The sequence below is a fragment of the Prionailurus viverrinus genome, chromosome C1 (assembly GCF_022837055.1).
Source record: "Prionailurus viverrinus isolate Anna chromosome C1, UM_Priviv_1.0, whole genome shotgun sequence".
In the NCBI taxonomy this organism is placed as follows: Eukaryota; Metazoa; Chordata; class Mammalia; order Carnivora; family Felidae; genus Prionailurus; species Prionailurus viverrinus.
The window spans coordinates 29,579,611-29,603,342 of record NC_062568.1 but is presented as its reverse complement, the minus strand read 5'-3'; the positions used below and the strand labels follow the sequence as shown (position 1 = coordinate 29,603,342).

At 37.4% G+C, this 23,732-nt stretch overlaps 1 protein-coding gene across 1 annotated transcript in view; it reads left to right on the top strand.

The window, feature by feature from the left end:
* Positions 1-2,624: 2,624 nt before the first annotated feature.
* The window catches only part of CFLAR (CASP8 and FADD like apoptosis regulator), a 73,421-nt gene continuing 52,313 nt past the window's right edge, over positions 2,625-23,732 (top strand). The window contains exon 1 of the mRNA XM_047869852.1: positions 2,625-2,857. The gene's annotated coding sequence lies outside the window, so the exon portion shown is untranslated. The remainder of the gene's footprint in view (positions 2,858-23,732) is intronic.

Genomic DNA, 23,732 nt, shown 5'->3' with positions numbered 1-23,732 from the left:
GGTAAATACAATGATCTAGTCATGAAAAAAGTCAACCAAAAAAAAAAAATCAGGAAGACCAAAATATGAACTTGGACCCACTATCAGTACAATGAACCCTGCCTTAAGAGCACACTGATCTGAAAAAGAGAGAGACAGAGAGAGAGAGACAGAGAGAGAGAGACAGAGAGAGAAGGAGGCAAACCATAAGAGACTCTTAACTCTAGAGAACAAAATGAGGGTTGCTGGAGGGGACGTGAGTGGGGAGTGGGCTAATATTACACTATATGTTAACTAAGTAGAATTTAAATAAAAACTTGAAACATAAAAAAAAGGAAAACAGAGTACATTGATCTGCTATATCAACTCATGATAGCATGTAGTCATCAGGATAAGCAAATATTTTAAAATATGTTTAATCTTTGTCTTACCTTTAACTTCTATGTTTGTGTATTTTTTTAATATTTATGTTATTTTTGACAGAGAGAGAGCGTGCTTGATAGTGAGTAGGAGAGGGGCATAGAAGGGGACGAAAGAGAATCTGAAGCAGGTTCTGCTCTGATGGCAGGGAGCCTGACATGGGGATCCAACTCATGAACCATGAGATCACTACCTGAGTCTGACACCCAACTGAACCACACAGGCACCCCTGTTTGTGTATGTTGAATGCACATAGATGATAATATTTACATATTACATATAAAATGCTAAGACAAAGATTGGAATTTAATGTGATTTCTCCTCATAAGAGTGTTGTTATTAAAAAATAGCATTCAGGGGCTCCTGGGTGGTTCAGTAGGTTGAGCATCTGACTCTGGCTGAGGTCATGATTTTATGGTTCATGGGGTTGAGCCTCTGTGCTGACAGCTCAGAGTGTGGAGCCTGCTTTGGATTCTGTGTCTCCTCTGCTCCTCCCCCAATCATGCTCTGTCTCTTTATCTCTCAGAAAATAAACAATAAGGAAAATTGTTTTAATAGCATTCAAAAAACTCATCAGAATTTTTAAAGCATTTTTTTCAATTTATAGTTTATAACCTAAAACCCAGGTAGTATACAACAAAAATTAAATGTTATTCATGGTACCTGTCATTCAGTTGGCAACAGGAGTTTCAAAATTTGATATAATCCTTGTGGGTCCTCAAAATCCCCAAAGTTGCCAGGTATTCAAATTCAAATGCTATGCTAATAAGAGTGGAATCCTCAGTGAGTTCTGGTTTACCTCCAACAACAATTTGTGAGGTAGTGGAGAGAAGGCTTGGAAATTTGTTTGTGTTTTGGGTTTTTTGGCTTCAAAAAGATTTTTGTGAAAAAAAAATAATTAAAAAAAAAAAGATTTTTGTGGGATGCTTGGGTGGCTCAGGTAGTTAAGTGTCTGACTCTTGGTTTTGGCTCAGGTCATGATCTCCCGGTTAATGGGTTCCAGCCCCACATGGGGGTTGGATTCTCTCTCTTCCTGTCTCTCTACCCCTCTCCTCTCTGCTCTCTCTCTCTCAAAATTTATAAATAAACATAAAAACAATTTTTTGTTGTTTTAGGTTGGAAAATCAGCTTCAGAAACTAAAAGACTAGAACACCTAATGGAAATTGCATTTACTTGCCAATGACTCTATCAGAAAGGATCTACTTCAAAAAGAAGTTTTACCTTAATTTTATATATTATGTTATATATAAAAGTACATATTAATATTTTATTGTTATGTTGTATTATATTATTAAATATTATAAATATTATACATATAATAAACTATATTCAAAATGCTAACTGAGATAAAGATTAAATTGGTAAATGCCATATATTGTCTTAGATTGAATTACCTTTCATACACATAATTTAAAACATAGCTTTATAGCTATTTTTTAAAAAGACAAAAATGCTTGTCTTAAGTCTGTGTATTTTTCTGTTTAATTTCACATGCAAAAAAAAAAAATGAAGTAACTTTTGAAATGTGGCCTCAAATTACAAAACTGAAAAGAATTTTGGTCATTGCTAAAGTCTTATGTTTCTGGGAATCTATTACAAAATAAGAACGCTATGTACACTTAAAAAGTAAATCAGGTTTTGTGCCATTTGGAAAAGTCATACATTTTCATTCTGTGTTTTACAGCTAAAAGAGTATTTTTTTTTAAAGCAAACTCTATCCCCAACATAGGGTTCCAACAACCCTAAGATCAAGAGTTCATGCTCTACCGACTGAGCCAGCCAGGCACTCTAAGAATTAGTTTTAATAATGTTCCAAACAATGCTCTTCAAAGCAAGTTATAGTTAAAAAGAAATATTTTGTCTGGAGGCTTGTAGTGCCTGGCTGGCTAAGAATTAAGAAAGGAATGTTTGCAGCCTGGGAAACAGCTGGTTGAGAAGCAGCAAAGCAGACCAGGAAAACCGGGTCTCCTTTGAAATGTCAAGGCTGAAAACAGCCAGACCTTGCTTGTGGATCAGCATGTTTTCTTTCCCACTCTGTAAATGCTTAATCTAAACTAGTAAAACAATTCCCTTCCTCTGACTATACACTGCCCCCTCACGTTCGGCTCGGCTCACCAGCCTGTAAGTCACTACCCTGATTGTACTTATCGCCCGATAATTTGTGATTACGCTTTGCTCCTGCTTTGAAACTACACGTTCCTTTCCCCTGCACCCTTCAAGAAGTACTGATAAGATTGTCAATAAAAACCGGAGACTGAGCTTTGCTTGGGACCATGGCCACTAGAACGCTTGGTTTCCTCATTTTCTCCTTTCTCTGATTCAGGAGTCTGGAGTAATGTCATTCGTCGTCCCAGGGTTTACTGGTCAAACCCAGCATTTGGTGACCCCGACCTGGTTCGTGGCAGCGACGATTTGACGGCGGAACCCTTGAAGAAGGCAAACTGAAACTACTGCTCAGTAAGTCATCCAAGCGTGCTTAGGTTATCTGATTTCCAGGGCATTGTTCGGGCTTGGGTTTCTTAAGATGGAACAGAACTCTGCTGAACAAAAACATCACATCAAAGTTCTCTGACAGCTGTTAAAAGCTAGCAGAGCAACGGTTACTGAGGTTCAACTTCAGAGCCTTTTAAAAAGTGTTACTGAAAACAATCCTTGGTTTCCTGATAGAGGAACTCTAGACCTTGAAGTAAGGGAGAGAGTTGGTAAAAATTTTAAAAGATGTCATGAACAAGGTACTCTTCCCTTTACGATGTGGGGAGTAATTAGAGCAGCCTTAGTCCCTTTACATACTGAACAATCTACTGATCCTACAATTGCTTTCTCTAAGGAAGCTCCTCTAAAAGTTCCTATGGACGGGGACAATCTCCCACATCCTCCTATTTGATTGGGAGCCATACCGCACCCCACCACCCCCACCCTTGTCCACTACTTCCAATGCAAACATTCCTTTCTTAAATCTTAACTAGCCAGGCTTTATGAGCCTCCACAATTTTGCTTTTGGATTTTTACCAATTAGAGTATTTGTAAATTAATTAAATCTCATTATAAATAAAGCATTTAGTACCGTATGTTCCACCTATGCTAATTTTAATTACTCAGTTCCCAAACTGAATTTGGAAATAATAAGAGCATTAAACCTACATTTTTCTGCTGAGTTGGTAATAAGCCAAACATCCTTCTAAATTTAGTTATTTAAAATGTTAACTAATAGAATTTAAATTAAAATTTAGGGGAAAAATTAAATTAGTCAGACATTTTTACCTTATTGTAAAAGAGCAAAGAGATTGGAAAAAAATTTGCACTATACATGTTTTTAAAACTTTTATATTTGTTTTATTTATTTAAGTAATCTCTATACCCACCGTGGGGCTTGAACTCACAACTCAGAGATAAGTGTACACATCTCCAACTGAGCTAGCCAGGTGCCCCTGCATTATACATTTAAATGAATACAACAATTAAGTGAATGTTGTGTGATTATAGCTATTCTTGTGCTGTATGTATGATATATTTTATTTCATTTATTCTCTTGCTACAAAATTTCCATGGGAAATACTGACTGTTCAGGAACATAGTACTGAAGGCCAACTTTGTGGTTCATAATAACCATAGCAATAACTGTCCTAAAAATAAACTGCACCTGTGTCAGTGCAGGTGGGATCATTTTACTGAGAAAGAATCAGGCTCACAGGTGGTGGTAGCATCTGGACCTGGGAATCCCATGTCATAGTAACATAATACTAAAGCATGAGGGTTTAACACAGATATACAGTCTTAGAATTATATCTTATATGCAGATCAGACTTTCTAGTGAAACATATAATTAAAACTGAAACTGTATCTGTAGATGCTAGATAAGTTCTAACAAGGAAACATGTCACAATTCATATATTTACAATACAGGGATTAAACTCAAGGTATTAATTCCTTAATACATTATCTGTAAATGCTTCCTTATATTTGATTTGGGTTAATCAGCAATTATAAGTCTAATCTATCAATTTCTACATTTATAAGAAAATGAATGAAATCTTTTATAGCCTAAACCCTGTACATACTTTTATTATAGCACTTATAATGCATCATAATTATTCATTTCCTTGTCTGACTCCCTTATTAAACTATGGCCTCCTTGAAGACAGGGACTATACCTATGTGATAGGTGTTTAGGAAGTGTCTGTTGAATGAATAAATTCATTAGATGTCTAAAAATATAAGTGAGGTGACAGAAATGATTTGTCACAGATAAACACTTCATTTATGAATCTATAAATGTTTAGGGAATGAAGAATTGGGGAGACTCCTATATTTTCCAATGTCTAAGAGGCTTCCAGGATTCCAACTGCCTATCAGAAAACTGACCTTATTTACAAAAAAGTTGTGATGGTGACCTGGGCATGTGTTCTGGGATTGGATGGCCCTTCCCCAAACCCATGGCAAGGATATTAGAACTGAGTTAGGCCTAAGCTTTTTGACACATGCTGTATAACCTTTTCTTATTTGTTGAGTTGGTGATACAAATACCATCAGAGGTTGTGACCAATTTCTGCTGAATGCAACCAATTATTCTATGGCTATTGCAAGCAATAAACATTTCTCCTTCAACACATTGGTCATTTGTTTTGTTTTGTCAAAATTACAAGGAAAAGAACTCCTGAGTGCAAATAATGGGGCATTCTTGCCCAACCTTTCTCCAAGATCCAAGTCAAGGAGGTCCATGGAGTTGCAACAACAAAAGAGGCAGACATTTCAGTTTCTTTTCTTTGTATTCTATTCATTCACTTAAATATTTAGTGAATTATTTAATTACTTAAGTACACACATGCACACACACACACATACACACACACACACACACCCCACATCGTCTTTAACCATTTACCTGCTAATGGACACTTAGGTTGTTTCCACATGTTGGCTATTGTAAATAACGCTGCAATGAACATGGGGGTGCAGACATCTTTTCAAGTTGTGTTTTCATTTTCTTCAGATAAATACAAGGAGAATTGCTGGATTATATGGTAGTTCTACTTGTAGTTTTTTGAGGAAATCTCCATACTGTTTTCCATAGTGGCTGCACCAATTTATATTCCCACCAGCAGTGTAAATGGGTTCCCTTTTCTCCACACCTCACCAACACTTATTACCTTTAGTCTTTTTGATAATAGTTAGTCTGACAGATATGAGGTGACATATCATTGTGGTTTTTATTTGCATTTCCCTGATGATTTAGCAATGTTGGGCATCTTTTCATGTATCTGTATGTTTTCTTTAAAAAATGTCTATTCATCAATTTTGCTTTTTAAATGAAGAGTATAAATTCTCATTGAAACTTCTTTTTTTTTTTTTTGATGGAAAGAGAGAGAGCGAGAAAGAGAGAGAGAGTGAGCTGGGGAGGGGCAGAGTGAGAGGAAGAGAGAGAGAATCTTAAGCAGGCTCCACACCCAGCACAGAGCCCCACACGGGGCTTGGTCTTAATGATCATGAGATCATGACCTGAGTTGAAATCAAGAGTCAGGACACTTAGGGGCACCCGGGTGGCTCAGTAAGTTGAGCATCTGACTTCAGCTCAAGTCATAATCTTGTGGTTCATGGGTTCGAACCCCACATGGGGCTTTGTACTGACAGCTCAGAGCTTGCAGCCCACTTCAGATTCTGTGTCACCCTCTCTCTCTGCCCCTCCCCCACTTGCGCTCTGTCTCTCTCCCAAAAATAAACATTAAAAAAATTAAAAAAAAATTAGTCGGGACATTTAACCAAATGAGCCATCCAGGCACCCATTTAAACTTCTTATACATAGTTTTATCTATTCTCTAAGCCACAAATCACATAGGTTTAGCTGCAGTGCCATAAGAGTTCCAAAGCTCACCATTTAGCAACTTGTTGCAGCCCTAGGCTATAGTCTATATTCTCTGATTTCCCACATTCCTTTTCACTCTTTGTCTTACTGGAACCAAATGTCTACCAAAATAAAAATAAAGTTGTGTTCCAGAACTTCTTTTATCTTAGCCTTCTTTGGGACTACTAAAGCTGCACTGCCCATTCTGGTTTATTTTAGGGTTGTACATATAAGCCACATGTGACTCTATATAGATACTTAAGCATTGTTTATATAGCAGAAGCATGACCAAATGTTTTTAACAAAGAGCAATATGATCAGAAATCCATGTATCTAGGTTAATTTTTTAATGACAGCTATTAAAGCAAACAATCCAAAAAAAATTAGTTTTTGCAGTAATACAGAAGATGTCCAAAAATACTTTATTGAACTTTATTTATATAAAGCATCTTATTATAGAGTTAGCATTTGTGTCAATAGCACTAGTAATTATTGCTTAATTTTGATTGAGGCAGTAAGAATATGAGCTATTTCTCATAAAGCATAGTTGATGTGAAGGCACATTTCAATTAAGGCTCCAGATTTAATAACAAATATGATTGAAATTCTCAGCTTTCAACTTGATAAAACTTTCATAATACCCAGATAGATGCCAACATTACCTAGAGTTTGGCCACATGGTCAGAAAGTTTAAATTATATTTGGAAAAATTAAAAAGAATTTTTTAATGTTTATTTATTTTTGAGAGAGAGAGAGAGCATGTGTGAACAAGGAAGGGGCAGAGAGAAAGGGAGACAGAGAATCCAAAGCAGGCTCCATGCTGTCAGCACAAAGCCCGATGTGGGGCTTGAACTTATGAACCATGAGATCATGACCTGAGCCAAAACTGAGAGTTGGGCGCATAACCAACTGAGCCACCCAGGTGCCCCAGAAATTTTATTCAATTGAGATATAATTGATATATAACATCATATTTATTTTAAGTGTATAATATAATGATTTAATATATGTATATATTGCAAAATGATTACCAGAAAAATTTTGTTAACATCCATCACCTTACACAATTTTTTTTCTTGTGATGAGAAATTTTAAGATATGTTTTTTCAAATTTCCTGGAAAATTTTCATTTTCCTGATAGGAATGGTGGTTAGCCTATCTGGTCCTGAGGGGCAGAGGACATTTACCAAATCAGGTCTGGAAGAGTGTTGAAAGCCAAAGCCAAAAAATCCTGTCCAAATGAATTGTGCAAGTTAAAAGGATGTGAGCATAGATTAAAATTCAAGGGGACCACCAATCCAGGCAGGCAAAGAAAATAAATGGAAGAATTCTGAGCAGTAAAATGGAAGCTGTCTAGATGAAAGCTGGTGACAGCTGGTATTATCTGAGGCTGGATCTCACATTTTAGGGCCGATCTGATTCATTTAAAGGTCTAGAATGGAGGAGACACTAAACTTCATATTCTGGCAATGTTCTAGAAATATTATGTCGTTAGCTCAGTCAGGTCCTGTCCTAAGGGAAAGTTATGGGACAAATTGACAGGTTAGTCATATCCACAGGCATCTCACTGGTTGTAAGAAATTTATCATGTTATTTTGTGTAGTTTTATCATATTTCTTGTAGTTGGGATTCATTGATTCTATTAATTGATGGCTGTCCTCATTATGGGTTGTATTTTCCTGGTTCTTTGCATTTTTGTAATTTTTAAATTAAATGTCAGGCATTGTGAACTTTACCTTGTTGGGTGCTAGATATTTTTGTATTCTTATAAGTAAATTTGAGCTTTGTCCTGAGATGCAAATTATTTATAAACAGTTGAATCTTTTTCAGTCTTGCTCTTAAGTTATATGAATCTAGAGTAGCTTTGAGTGTAGGGCTGATTTTCCTCCACTACTCAGTGATCCATGAATTATAAGATTTTCCACTGTCTGGTGCAAACTTGAATCATTCTTGGCCCTGGATGAACTTTGAGAATTGTTTCCTCTGCTTCTTTTGGGTAGTTTTCCCCCACACTTGGATGGTTTCTTCCCTCATGCACACTGATTAATAGTTAGCTGGATATTTAAGGGGGACCCCGTGAAGATCCTTAGAGCTGTCTCTCTGTTCATTACTCTCACCTCTGATACTATGCTCTGCAAACTCTAGCCACTTAGCCTCCTAGGACTGTGTCTCCTCAATTTAAGGAGATGACTAGGTGTTGCCTGAGTTCTCTGTCCCTGTGCCACAACCTGGAAAATCTTTCCAGGCAAGAATCTAGGAGAATCATAGGGCTCACCTCTCTCAAGGATCACTGTCCTGCACTGTTGATGTTCAATGTCTGAAAACTGTTGTTTCATATATTTTGTTGATCTAGTTTTTAAGTTGTTTCAGACAAGGGGGTACTGTAGGCCTTGTTACTACATCTTGCCAAAGAAGAATTTATAAAGTGAACAGAACCACCAGTGGTTGTTATGAACTGCCTCTGAACTTCTCCCCATCTTAAGATTTACAAGATATTATATTTTCAAAGAATAAGGCAGTCTCAGAAACATTATTCATCCATTCAACAAACATTTGAACACTATGATAGAGATGGCTAACAGTCTACCAAAATTCACTCTCTTTCCATATTATAGACTTGTCCTTGGGAAGTGGCTGCCAGCTCAGGGACGAGGGTTTTCCAGACACCCCTACCCTCTACCCATACACATACACATATTGCTTCTCAGTATGGCCATAGGTTTAGTTTTCACTAGTGGAATGTATGTGAAAATGAGATGTGTCATTTCTATGACAGGATTTTAAGAAGCAGGTATGCCTTCTTCACACTCTTTCCCCTTCTGCTGACTGAATGCTGAGGATAACAAATCCCTTGGGACTGATGAAGCCAAAACATGAAGCGTTTCATTCCCTGAAATCACTGTTAGCTGCCTGCCAAGAATACCTGCATTGTTTAGGTAGGTGATGACAAAAGAAATTTCTATTATATTAAACTACTACTATTTTTGGGCTACTTTGTTAACGCAGTGAGTGTTACCCAGCTAATACAGGGACCTACTATAAGCCAAGCACTGTACTAAGTGCTGGATGTATAGTGAGAAACAAGAGTCTTGGTCCCTGGCTCATGGATCTTAAAGGTTATTCACAAAGGATGATAATAAATAAGAAAAGAAATAAATATATACAGTGACACCCTGCAAAGCACCTCACTGGTTCCTGTCTTCCCAGTAGAATGTATCTTGCTTTTTAATATCCAAACTTCAGAAGAATATATTTTTCCCTTGATATGGTGTTTTGTGACTAATGTTTGTGTAGGAAATGTTTATATTTATATTCTCCCCCAAACTCAATACAACATTTTAAAACAAAATGATGTGTATGAAATATCTTGTATTGCATTCCAAATACAATTGGTAGAATATCAGAATCTCATATAGATATTTTCCCAACTTTTAATTTTCAAATATTTCAAATCTGAAAAACAGAAAAGTTTAAAGAATACACACGTGCGCGCGCGCGCACACACACACACACACACACACACACACACACACACTTCATCTAGAGTCCCCAGTGGTAACATTAGCCACATTTGTTATTTCTGTCTTTTTAAACCTTCAGACACATGGGCGTGTGTGCACACACACACGCTTTGCTAACCCATTTGAAAGTAACTTGCAGGGGCGCCTGGGTGGCTCAGTCGGTTGAGCGTCCGACTTCGGCTCAGGTCACGATCTCACGATCTCACAGTTCGTGAGTTCAAGCCCCGGGTCGGGCTCTGGGCTGATGGCTTAGAGCCTGGAGCCTGCTTCCGATTCTGTGTCTGCCTCTCTCTGTGCCCCTCCCCCATTCATGCTCTGTCTCTCTCTGTCTCAGAAATGAATAAACATTAAAAAAAAAAATTAAAAAAAAAAAAAGAAAGTAACTTGCAGGCACAATGATACTTTATCCCTAAATTCTTCAGTATTTATCTCCTATGAACAAGAACATTTTCCTACATTATTGTAATACCACCATCACACCCAAGAAATTTAATGGAAATATATAATATCATCTAATATACAGCCTATGTTAAAATCCCTCCATTTGTCTGTAGCTGATTATTACTAACTTATTTATTATCTCTATATCTCCACAATAATTCTTCTGCCTCCTGTTCCCCAATATTTATAAATCCTCTCCAAAACTAAACCAATCCTAACTTGATCCATAGACTCAGTGCAATTTCAAGCAAAATCCCAGCAAATTACTTTATGGATATTGACAAGCTGATTCTAAAGTTCATATGGAGAGGCAAAAGACCCAGAATAGCCAACATAATCCTGAAGAAGAACAGAGTTGGGGGGCTGATGTTATGACTCCAAGACTTACTATAAAGCCACAGTAATCAATATAATATGGTATTGGCAATAGACAAATAGATCAGCATAACAGAATAGAGGGCACAGAAATAGACCCTCATAAATATAGTCAACTGATTTTTGACAAAGGACCAAGCATAACGCAATAGAGCAAAGACAGTCTCTTCAACAGATGGTGCTGGAACAATTGGACATACATATGCAAAAAAATTTAATCTAAACACAGATTTTACACCGTTCACAAAATTAACTCAAGATGGACCAGGGACTTAAATGTAAAATGCAAAACTATAAAACTCCTAGAAGATAACATCAGATAAAACCTAAGCACACCTGGGTTTGGCAATCATTTTTAGATATGAGACCACAGGCACAATTTATGAAATAAATAAATGATAAGATGAACTTCATTTAAATGAAAAGTTTCTGCTCTGTGACAGACAATATCAAGAGAGAAGTCACAGACTGTGAGAAAATATTTGCAAAGATATATCTGATAAAGGACTGTTATATACAAAATAGAAAAAGAGGGGCACCTGGGTGGCTCATTCAGTTAAGTGTCTGATTTAGGCTCAGGTCATGATCTTGCCATTCCCAGTTTGAGCCCCATGTCAGGCTCTGAGCTATCAGCACAGGAGTCTGCTTCAGATTCTGTGTGTGTGTCTCTCTCTGCCCCTCCCCTGCTCATTCTCTGTCTCTCTTTCTCTCTCTCTCTCAAAAATGAATAAATGTTAAAAATTTTTAAAAAATTCAAAATATAAAAAGAAATCTTAAAACTCAATAAGAACAACCTCATTTAAAAATGGGTGTGGTCCTGAGAGGGGTGGGGCCAAGATGGCAGAGCAGCATGGAAGTTCTCAGCTTCCCTCCTACCTGAAATGCAGCTAGATTGGTACCAAACCATTGTGCACACCTAGGAAATTGATCTGAGGACTAACACAATAATCTGCATAACCTGAGCTGCAGAACTCAGCAGGTACACGGTGTGAAGAAGTGAACTGGGGGAGAGAGAAGCTGTGGAGGGTAGGGAGCTGTTTTTGCAGAGAGAGGACAGAGAAAGGGGGAAGAATGCAGCACAATGGGAGAATACAGGGAAAGCACTCCCCCTGAAAGTAGCTGGAGGGAAAGAGAAAAAGGGGAAGCCCTTACAAGGGACTGAACAAGAAATATGCTCCCCAAAAACATTGACAGGGAGAAAGGAGAGGGTTTCAATACCATTAAGATTCTATAAACATGGGAGTGCAGAGTTAGAAATTCCAGAGCTCACTACCTGGCAGTGCTCTGGTGGGGAGGAAGGGAGAATCCCTAGGAGCAGGCAGTGAGGACCGAGGGGTCTGTAGACCACATGGGGAGAAGTTGTTTCCCTGATTGGAGGGCATTTGGTAGAGGCCATACAGCTTCCCCACAAACAAAGGTCCCAGCAGACATGGGGAACAGCCCATGTCTCAGGACCCCAGACAACAGCCATGTTTGTTGGTATTGGAACAAAGATGCCAGAGTGTGGTGAAACCTGGTGCCGTCTGTGTGTTGTGAATTGCCATAATCTCTGAACCTCTGCCACTACACAATTGCATGAACGTTCTCTGGGGCAAGCCAGCACCTGGCCATTGCTCAACAAGACCCTGCCCCAGAGGGTTGGACTGGATCCAAGCCACCGGGTTCTCAGAAGTGAGGGGTTTGGAAACACAGCCCCATCTGAGATAAAATTCAGGATGGAGGTGCTACCTGACACGTGGACATGGACAGTGTAGAAGTAGGGAGTAGATGGAAGCCTGAGACAAAGGAGAGGTGTATGATTGCAGGCCGGTGAGAGCACAGAGTTCCTGTGACAGAAATAGGAAGCTGGGTGATGCCATTTTCAGCTATCCCACTCAGGTGCATAAACATGCATGCTCACCACACTGATCCACTCCAGTAAGCTAAGCAATGCCACCCAGTGGAGAACAGAGCTGTTACACAAAGCCCCACCCAAATGCACCTTCCAAGTGCATGCTGTAGAGGACGACCACAAGTCTCTCCTGTATAGAGTATAGAGTGCTTCATAGTTTCAGTTAAACAGAAAACAGGATGTAACTCAGTTTTCAGTCTGTTTTCAGTTTGTTTGCTGGTTCATCTATTTGTCATTTTGCTTTTTTTGTTTTGTTTTGTTTGCTTTTGTTTACATTGTTTTGTTTTTCTCTTTTTCTCCTTTCTTTTCCTTTTCTTGGATACAGAAAGAGAAAAACTTATTTTTATTTTCCTTTAAAAATTTTTTAAAAATTCTTTTTACTATATTTTTTTATTTTGTTTTTAATTTTAAAATTCTTTTTCACTTTCTTCATTTCATTTTATTCTATTGTATACATTTTTTAAAGTCTTTTTTAAATTTTTAAACTTTTTCTCACTTTTTTCCCTTTTTTTCTTTCCCTTGTTTCTCTATCCTATTAAGCTTCTTTCAACAACCAGACCAAAACACAACTAGGATCTAGTTTTCTTTATTTGATTTTTTATGTTGTTTTAGGCTTTAATTTTTTTAATGTTTGTTTATTTTTGAGAGAGAGAGAGAGAGAGAGAGAGACAGAGTGCAAACAGGAGGGGCAGAGAGAGAGGAAGACACAGAATCTGAAGCAGGGCTGCTTTGGTGGTCACAAACTCCTTTAGGTTTTGTTTATCTGGGAAACTCTTTATCTCTCCTTCTGTTTTGAATGACAGCCTTGCTGGATAAAGAATTCTTGGCTGCATATTTTTCCAATTCAGCTTGTTGAATATATTCTGCCACTCCTTTTTCTGTGCACAGATAATGATGCGAGACTTGAGCCCACAAACTGTGAGATCATGACTTGAGCCTAAGTCAGATGATTAACCGACTGAGCCACCCAGGTGCCCCTTATTTTATTTTATTTTTTAATTTAATTTAATTTAATTTAATTTAATTTAATTTAATTTAATTTAATTTAATTTTATTTTATTTTATTTTATTTTATTTTATTTTATTTTATTGTTTTATTAGTTATTTTTCTTCCTCCAAAATGACAAAATGAAGGAATTCACCCCAAAAGAAAGAACAGGAAGAATTGACAGCCAGGGGCTTAATCAACGCAGATATAAGCAAGATGTCAGAACTAAAATTTAGAATCACGATAATAAGAATGCTAGATGCGGTTGAAAAAAGCATAGAGTACCTTTCTATGGAGATAAAAGAAGTAAAATCGGGTCAGGATGAAATTAAAAACGCTATAACCAAGATGCAATCTTGAATGGATGCAACAGGGGCAAGGATGGACGAAGCAGAGCAGTAAATCAGTGATATAGAAGACAAAATTATGGAGAATAATGAAGCAGAAAAAAGAGGGAAACTAAGGCGAAAGAGCATGATACAAGAATTAGAGAAGAACTCAGTGACTTATTAGAAAGGAATAACATCCTAATTATGGGAGTCCTGGAAGATAAAGAGAGAGGAAAAGGGGTAGAAGATTTTATGAGCAAGTAATAGCAGAAAACTTTCCTAATCTGGGGAAAAACAGACATCAAAATCCAAGAAGCACAGAGAACTCCCATTATATTCAACAAAAACTGACACTCAACAAGGCATATCATAGTCAAAGTCATCAAATACACAGACAAGGAAAGAATTATGAAAGCAGCAAGGGAAAAGAGTCCTTAACCTATAAGGGAGGAGAGATCAGGTTTGCAGCAGACCTATCCACAGAAACTAGGCAGGCCAGAAAGGAGTGGCAGGATATATTCAATGAGCTGAATCAGAAAAAATATGCAGCCAAGAATTCTTTATCCAGCAAGGCTGTCATTCAAAATAGAAGGAGAGTTAAAGAGTTTCCCAGAAAAACAAAAACTAAAGGAGTTCATGACCACTAAACCAGCCTGGCAAGAAATTTTAAGGGGGACTCTCTGAGGGGAGAAAAGATGAAACAAAATAAAATAGACCAGAAGCAAAAAGACTAGAAAGGACCAGAGAACACCACCAGAAACTCCAACACTACAGGCAACACAATGACACAAAATTCATATCTTTCAGTGCTCACTCTAAATGTCAATGGACTAAACCCTCCAATCAAAACACATAGGGTAACAGAATCGATAAGAAAACAAACATTTATCTGCTGTTTACAAGAGACCCATTTAGGACCTAAAGTCACCTTCAGATTGAAAATAAGGGGATGGAGAACCATCTATCATGCTAATGGTCACCAAAAGAAAGCTGGAGTAGCCATACTCATATCAGACAAACTAGATTTTAAAGTAAAGACTGTAATAAGAGATGAAGAAGGGCATTACATCATAATAATGGGTCTATCCACCAAGAAGACCTAACAGTGGTAAACATTTATGCCCCCAATGTGAAACACTCAAATATATAAATCGATTAATCACAAACAGAAAGAAACTCATTGATAATAATGCCATGATAGTAGAGGACTTCAACAACCCACTTACAGCAATGGACAGATCATCTAAGCAGAAAATCAATAGGGAAACAGTGGCTTTGAAATGACACACTGGACTGAATGGACTTAACAGCTATATTCAGAACATTTCATCTGAAAGCAGCAGAATACACATTCTTCTCGAGTGCACATAGAACATTCTCCAGAATAGATCACATACTGGGACACAAATCAGCCCTCAACAAGTACAAAAAGACTGAGATCATACCACACATATTTTCAGACCATAAGGCTATGAAACTCAAAATAAACCACAAGAAAAATTTGGAAAGACCATGAATACTTGGAGATTAAAGAACATCTTACTAAGAATGAATGGGTTAACCAAGAAATTGAAGAGGAAATTAAAAAATACATGGAAGTCAATAAAAATGATAACACCACAGCCCAAAACCTCTGGTATGCAACAAAGGCAGTCATAAGAGGAAAGTATACAGCAATCAGGCCTTCCTAAAGAAGGAAGAAAGGTCTCAGATACACAACCTAACCTGACACCTTAAAGAGGTGGGAGGTAAAAAACAGCAAATAAAGCCCCAAACCAGCAGTCGATGGGAAATAATAAAGATTAGAGCAGAAATCAATGATATCAAAAACAAAAACAAAAACAAAAACAAAAACAAAAACAAAAACACAATAGAACAGATCAATGAAACCAGGAGCTGGTTCTTTGAAAGAATTAACAAAATTGATAACCCCCTAGCCAGACTGATCAAAAAGAAAAAGGAAAGGACCCAAATAAATAAAATCAAGAACAAAAGAGGAGAGATCACAACCAACACAGCAGAAATAAAAAACAATAATAAGAGAATATTATAGGCAGTTATATACCAATAAATTGGGCAACCTGGAGGAAATGAACAATTTCCTAGAAACATATAAACTACTAAAACTGAAACAGAAAAAAATAGGAAACTTGAACAGACCCATAACCAGTAAAGAAATTGAATTAGTAATAAAAAAAATCTCCCCAAAAACAAGAGTACAGGGCTGGATGGCTTTCCAGGGGAATTCTACCAGACATTTAAAGAAGAGTTAACACCTAATCTTTTGAAGTAGTTCCATAAAATATAAATAGAAGGAAAACTTCCAAACTCATTCTACAAGGCAGCATTACCTTGTTCCAAAGCCAGACAGAGACCCCCATAAAAAGGAGAACTACAGACCAATTTCCCTGATGAATATGGATGCAAAAATTCTCAACTAGACAACTGGATTCAACAATACATTAAATGAATTATTCACCATGATCAAGTGGGATTTATACCTGGGATGCAGAGCTGGTTCAATATCTGCAAATGTGATACATCACATTAATAAAAGAATAAGAATCACATGATCCTCTCAATAGATTCAGAGAAAGCATTTGACAAAATACAGCATCCTTCCTTGATAAAAACCCTCAAGAAAGTAGGGATAGAAAGACCATACTCCAAGATCGTAAAAGCCACATACAAAGGACCCACCGGTAATATCCTCAATGGGGAAAAACTGAGAGCTTTCCCTCTAAGGTCAGGATCACAACAAGGATGTCGACTCTCACCACTGTTACTTAATGTAGTATTGGAAGTCTTAGCCTCAGCAATCAGAAAACACAAAGAAATAATAGGCATCCAAATCAGCAAGGAGGAAGTCAAACTTTCAGTCTTTGCAGATGACATGATACTCTATGTGGAAAATCCATGAAATTCCACCCAAAAAACTGCTAGATACATGAATCCATGATACATGGATTCCACAAAGTTGCAGGATATAAAAATCAATGCACAGAAATCAGTTGCATTTCTATTCACCAATGACGAAGTGGCAGAAAGAGAAATCAAAGAATCAATCACATTTACAATTGCACCAAAATACCTAGGAATAAACCTAACCAAAGTTATGAAAAATCTATACACTGAAAATTATAGAAAGAAATTGAATAAGACACAAAAAAATGGGAAAATGTTCCATGTCCATGGATTGGAAGAGCAAATATTATTAAAATTTTGATACTACTCAAAGCAATCTACATATTCAAAGCAATCCCTATCAAAATAACACCAACATTATTCACAGAGCTAGAACAAACAATCCTAAAATTTCTATGGAACCAGAAAAGACCCCGAATAGGCAAAGCAATCCTGAAAAAGGAAACCAAACCTGGAGGCATCACAATACCAGACTTCAAGATCTATTACAAAGCTGTAGTCATCAAGACAATATGGGACTGGCACAAAAACAGACACACAGATCAATGGAACAGAAAAGAAAGCCCAGAGATGGATTCACAAATGTATAGCCAACTAATCTTTGACAAAGCAGGAAAGAATATCCAATGGAATAAAGACAGTCTCTTCAGCAAGTGGTGCTGGGAGAACTGGACAGCGACATGCAGAAGAATGAACCATACACAAAAATAAACTCAAAATTCATGAAAGACCTCAATGCAAGACAGGAAGCCATCAGAATCCTTGAGGAAAAAGCAGGCAAAAACCTCTTTGATCTTGACTGCAGCAATTTCTTACTCAACATGTCTCTGGAGGCAAGGGAAACAAAAGCAAAAATGAACTATTGGGACCTCATCAAGATAAAATATTCTGCATGGTGAAGGAAATAATCAGAAAAACTAAAAGGCAACCAACAGAATGGGAGAAGATATTTGCAAATGATATATCAGATAAAGAGTTAGTATCCAAAATATAAAGAATTTAACAAACTCAACACCCAAAAATCAAATAATCCAGTGAAGAAATGGGCAGAAGACATGAATAGACACTTTTCCAAAGAAGACATCCAGATAGCTAACAGACATGTAGAAAAATGCTCAATATCTCTCATCATTAGGGAAAAACAAATCAAAACCACAATGAGATACCACTTCACACCTGTCAGAATGGCTAAAATAACAACTTAGGCAACAATAGATGTTGGCGAGGATGCAGAGAAAGAGGAACCCTTTTGCACTGCTGGTGAGAATGCAAACTGCTGCAGCCACTCTGGAAAAAAGTGTGGGGGTTCCTCAAAAACTTAAAAATAGAACTACACCATGACCCAGCAATTGCACTACTAGGTATTTATCCAGAGGATACTGGTGTGCTGTTTTGAAAGGGCACATGAACCCCAATGTTTATAGCAGTGTTATTGACAATAGCCAAGGTATGGAAAGAGCCCAAATGTCCATCAACTGATGAATGGATAAAGAATGGAATATTACTTGGTGATCAAGAATGAAATCTTGGCATTTGCAATAACGTGGATGGAACTAGAGTGTATTATGTCAAGTGAAATTAGTCAGAGAAAGACAAATATCAAATGACTTCACTCATAGGTGGAATTTAAAATACAAAACTGATGTACATAAGGGAAGGGAAGAAAAAAATATAAAAACAGGGAGGGAGACAAAACATAAGAGACTCTTAAATACAGAGAACTAAACTGAGGGTTGCTGGAGATGTTTTGGGTGGGGTGATGGGCTAAATGCGGAAGAGGCATGAAGGAGGACCCTTGCTGGGATGAGCACTGGGTGTTATATGTCGGTGATGAATCACTGGATTCTACTCCTTAAATCATTATTGCACTATATGCTGAGTTGGATGTAATTATAAAAAACTAAATTTTAAAAAAATGGGCCAAAGACCTTCATGGACATCTCACCGAAGAAGACATAGAGATGGCAAATAAGTATATGAAAAGATGTTCCACAACATATGTCATCAGGGAAATGCAAATTAAAATAACAATGAGATATCACTACACTCTCATTACACCAAATGTTGGCAAGGATGCGGAGCAACAGAAACTCTCATACATTGCTGATGGGAATACAAAATACCAGCACTTTGGGAGAAGTTTGGTAGTTTCTTGTCGGAGAACAAGAAGCTGGAGGCACCATAAGAATGTCCTGAAGGAAAGGGACAGAGCAGCAAGAAACTGAAAGCAGTTTCATTCCCAGGATGGAAGGCTGCCCAGACTGCTCGTTCTCTCCAGAAGGACATCATACGGGTGCTAGGCCTGGGGATAAGAATGTTTTTTTCTGGTGCCAGATGTACTCATGACCCAGTATGGAATACACTGCAGGTGCATGACTTGTCAAAATGCCATATACTATGTTGTATGTGCTTGCTGTCATCAGACAGTTTGCAAAAATAAAAGAGGATTGAGCCAGGGGACCGATGGCTTCGGCTCCTGGAGAATCTTAGCCCCCTGCTTTCTAATTCTCTCGTCACTGCACCTTTAGGACCTGTCTCTCTACAGTTTCTTATAAAACCAAGCATACTCTTGCCATACAATCCATAAATCCTTCTTCTTGGTATTTACTCAAAGGAGTTGAAAATTTACATCCACATGAAAACCTGCACATAGATGTCTAAACAGCTTTATTCATAATTGCTAAAACTTGGAAGCAACAAAGTGTTCTTCAGTAGACATATGGATAAATAAACTGTGGTCATGAAAAGACATGGAGGAACCTTAAATGCATATTACTAAGTTAAGGAAGCCCATTTGAAAAGGCTACATATGATTCCAACTTTCTGACATTCTAGAAAAGACAAAACTATGGAGACAATAAAATGATCAGTAGTAGCAGTATCTCTATATGGAGTGGGAGTGAGGGGCACTCTATTCTCAATATAGCTACTTCTAGTTAACACTAGTCAACAGGTCTCTCTGATAGGGCTCTAGAGTTGGACTCCCTGCTTTTGAACCCAAGCTCTTCCAATTATTACCTACATAACTTTAACCTCTGGTTACTTAATTATTCTGCCTCTATAACCCTCAGTTTTTTTCAGTAATAAAATGAGGATAATAGTTCTGCAGAGAATAACATGAATTGATCTGTATAAACAGCATATTAATATTCCCATGATAAAATAGTAGCTACCATGTACTGCATGCCTATTTTCAAATGGTAGCTCCCCTTGTCAAAATATCTTTGCAGGCTCTAGGAGGGGATATGTGCGTGATAGCTTCTCCACTGGAGTCTGCCCTGAGCCATGGGGAAACAGCCCTATTTCTAAATTCAGTGTTACATACTAAAGCAGTATGTACTCTTCGATGTCTGACTTCTTGTCATTAGCACAATGATTTCTTTCCTAACATTTTATTTTTAATGTTCAGTCAAAAAGAAAGGAAAACCAGAGTGTCTGAACATTTGCTTTGTGTTGCAAAAGGGCTCCTTGCTGTGGGGCAACAGCATGGAAATAGGTCATCTCAAGTAAGGAACAGCAGCAGTATGACTCGGAAATGCCACATCTGTGTCAGCGTCTCCCTCCAGGCCTGGGACATCACTGAACCAGTTGGTGGCATTAGGCTCTGATTATTTTTCTCTCCTCTGACCTTGACTCTCTCTGTCATACTCTGTACTCAACACATTCCTTTAGTGCTTCATGAAGGCAGATGACAGATAGAACTCTAACAGACCATAAGAGAAATCAGATGGACAAGGAAACTAAAGAAATACAGTAGAGGGATGTGTGATCACTGAAACAAAAGATAATTGAATCCTGGTTGACAAAAAGAAGGGGGTCAAGGACAGAGTCAATATTTAAGGGGAAAACAAAGGAAAGGAACTCTACCTATAAAGAGACTGAGATGGAATGACCAGAAATGTGGGAGGTTCATCTGGAGAGAGTGGGCTCCTTTAAGCAAAGGAAGAAAGGGTTTCAATAAGTGGGGAAGGGGACAGGTCAAATATGTCCAACTAAGATGAGGTATGCCTGTTGGATTAGGAAACTTCAACAATCTTTTCCCACTCCACTTTGGAAGCTCTGGCAACCAGGCCTTTCCTTTGCAGATGAGAGGTTAAAAAATTCCTCTTGCTAAATCTGAACAATCTAAAGGAAAAATATGAAAATACTGACAATGGAAGTTCCCCAAGGAAATAGCTCAACCAGATTATCCAGTGAGATGATCAGAATGGATTAGACCCATTTAGAAGCTCAGAGCTTCCCATCCACTTTTGTTTGCCTATTTGTTTTACTTATTTATTTTTAAAATTTTATTATTTATTTTTATTAAAGTGTTTTATTTATTTTTGAGAGACAGAGAGAGTAAAAGCAGGAGTGGGGGAAGGGCAGAAAGAGAGGGAGACACAGAATCTGAAGTAGGCCCCAGGCTCTGAGCTGTCAGCACAGAGCCCAACACAGGGCTTGAACCAAGGAACTGTGAAATCATGATCTGAGTCGAAGTTGGAAGCTTAACCGAATGAGCCACCGAAGTGCCCCAAAAGTTTATTTACTTTTGAGAGAGAGTGTACAAGTGCGCACGCACATACACACACACACGGAAGGGGCAGAGAGAGAGAGAGAGGGAACGAGAGAATCCCAAGCAGGCTCAGCACTATCCGTGCAGAGCCCAACAAGGGGCTCAATCTCAGGAACCATGATATCATGACCTAAGCTGAAATCAAGAGTCAGTTACTTAAATGACTGAGCCACCCAGGTGCCCCTGCCTGTTTGTTTTAAAATCAACTTTATCAACGTGTAGTTTACATAAATAAATACATTTATTTAAGGTGTACAGTTTAATGACTTTTGACAAATATATACTCCCATGTAACTACCATCCAATCAGTGTACAGAATATTTCCATCACCCCAGGATTTTTCTTATCCCCCTTTATAATCAACACTTTCAGGCAAACACTGATTTACTTTCTGTCACTAGAGATTTGTTTTTTTCTGTTCTAGAATGTCATATAAATAAACTATATAGTACTTTATGTACTGTAAAAGAAATCATACTTGTACATTTTGTGTGTCTGGATTCTTTCACTCAGCACAATATTTTCTTCCCAAACCTTTCGGTTAAAAAAATGTTCAATCATAAAGCAAAACTGAAAGAATTTTACAGTAAACACCCATATACCTACTACTAGATTATACTACAATTGACTCTTGATCAATGTGGGGGATTAGAGGTACCAATCACCCATGCAGTCATTAGTATGCACCCATGCATACTATTAGTAGTTAAGTTTTTGACTCATCAAAAACTTAACTACTGTTGACCAGAAGCCTTACCAATAACATAAACCGTTGATTTCTTTCAATAAAGTAAGCTAAAGAAAATGTTATGAAGAAAATCGTAGGGAAAAGAAAATACATTTATAGTAGTATGCTAAAAAAATCTGCATATGTGAACCTGCACAGTTCAAAGGTCAAATGTTTTAGATTCTACTATACTTGTTTTAACACATCCTTTTGTTCATTCTTCAATCCATCTTATTTTTTGATGTATTTTAAAGACATCAGTACATTTCCCCTAAATAATTTAGCTTGCATATCAGGCATAATTATCCATGTCGTTGCATGAATCTTTGGCTTATTTCTTTTTACTGCTAAGTAGTATTTCCATTGCATGGATATACTGCAATGGTTTATCCATTTGTCTATTGATGGAATTTTAAGTTGTTCCCAATTTGGGGTTATTATAAGTAAAGCTGCTGTGAATGTTCATATACAAGTCTTTGTACAGATACATGCTTTTATTTATCTTGAATAAGTACTTAAGAGTACTTTTGTGGGGTCATATGATAAGTATACTTTATAATAAGTAGCCAAACTGTTTTCCAAGTGGTACCATTTTACATTTCTGCTAGCATTGTATTAAAGTTGAAGTTGTTCCATATTCTCGCTGATACTTTGTATTGTCAGTTCTTTTGATTTTGCCATTCCAGTAGGCTTTTAATTTGCATTTCCCTAATAATTATTGGTATCAAGTATCATTTCATGTACTTATTGGCAATTGTTTTGTAAAGTGTCTATTCAAATCTTTGGCGTATTTTTTTTTAATTTTTTTTTCAACGTTTATTTATTTTTGGGACAGAGAGAGACAGAGCATGAACGGGGGAGGGGCAGAGAGAGAGGGAGACACAGAATCAGAAACAGGCTCCAGGCTCTGAGCCATCAGCCCAGAGCCTGACGCGGGGCTCGAACTCCCGGACCGCGAGATCGTGACCTGGCTGAAGTCGGACGCTTAACCGACTGCGCCACCCAGGCGCCCCATGGCGTATTTAAAAAAAAAATTTTTTTTATTTAAAAAAATTTTTTTAACGTTTTATTTATTTTTGAGACAGTGAGAGACAGAGCATGAACAGGAGAGGGTCAGAGAGAGGGAGACACAGAATCTGAAAACAGGCTCCAGGCTCTGAGCTGTCAGCACAGAGCCCGATGCAGGGCTCGAACTCATAAACCTGCATCAAAATCAAGAGTCGGATGCTTAACCGATTGAACCACCTAGGTGCCCCCTTTTCCATTTAATATTATTATTTACATAGTTGGATTTGCATGTGCCATTTTACTTTTACTTTTTGTTTTCTATATGTCTCATGCCTTTTCTGTCCCTTTATATCTCCTTTACTGCTTCCTTTTGCATTAAGCATATATTTTTTAATGTAGTATCTTAATTTCTTTAATGATTTTTCAACATATTTTTAAAGTTATTTTTTAGTGATTTCTCTATGGTTTACCATTTACGTCTTAATTTACCAGAGGCAGCTGGGATTTATACTAGCTAGTTCCAATGAAATATAGAAATATTGCTCCTACATAGCTCTATTCCCTCTTTCCTCCCTTTGTGGTATTTTGTTATATATCACATCAATTAATGTTATACATTCAAAAATACATTGGTACAATTATTACTTTACCATCTGTAGTCATTTCCTTATCCCAGTATAGCTTTGCTCCTACCCACCTCCTTTGTGCTATTATTGGCAAATATATTTCACAT